Genomic DNA, 723 nt, shown 5'->3' with positions numbered 1-723 from the left:
CACAAAGGAGCCTTGCTGCACCTCCCACCGATCAATGTATCAGATTTAGGAGGATACATCCGATACAATTCCAATCAATTGTATCCCCGGCTATGAACAGTTCTTCTCTTCCAAGAAAACGTTGTTGTTGTTGTTTTACCGGAGTCGTGCCGGTTGCGTTATGTGGCCGGTGGAGATGAAAATACCGCTTAGTGGAGTTCTTTAAATTCCTGTTTTTATGCAGATGCAGTCTGCCTAGGACCGCCCCCTCTCCTCCAGACTGACCCCCACCCATCATTTTGATATTTGCATAACTCCTCCCACTGCTTGCATCAGGGCTGAGGGCTCTTGAGAGGAGTACTAAGGCCGGGTGCTGTGACGTTTTCAGGAAGTGTTTCCGGCTCCTCCCACCGGCTGTGGCCTGCCTGCATTGCATAGATAAGCGCAGAGAGACCCGGTGATGACATCACCTAAATCAGGAATATGAATAGGTTTTATTTAGGGCTGTGGAAATGAAAGATTAATTTCTCGATTAATCGCTAAACTTTTCGATCGGTTAAAATTATTTTGATCGCCAATGAAAACACTCGCCTCTCCGCCGGCTTCCGGGAGTCCCGTCGGCGATCCGGTGACGTCACGGACATCGACGTCACCGGACTCCTCCCCCCTTCCCCAAGCGGCTCCGTCGGCTAACGAAGGGAAGGGGGGAGGAGTCCGGTGATGTTGATGTCCGTGACGGCTAAC

General features: G+C 50.9%; 1 protein-coding gene across 1 annotated transcript in view; it reads left to right on the top strand.

The window, feature by feature from the left end:
• Positions 1-723, top strand: part of LOC108801199 (AT-rich interactive domain-containing protein 3A-like) — a 113,642-nt gene that overhangs the window by 22,181 nt on the left and 90,738 nt on the right. The gene's annotated exons all lie outside the window — the stretch shown is intronic.

This window comes from Nanorana parkeri, unplaced genomic scaffold, assembly GCF_000935625.1.
Source record: "Nanorana parkeri isolate BGI_ZX_2015 unplaced genomic scaffold, ASM93562v1 scaffold2248, whole genome shotgun sequence".
NCBI classification, from domain to species: Eukaryota; Metazoa; Chordata; class Amphibia; order Anura; family Dicroglossidae; genus Nanorana; species Nanorana parkeri.
This window is presented reverse-complemented; position numbering and strand designations above follow the sequence as displayed.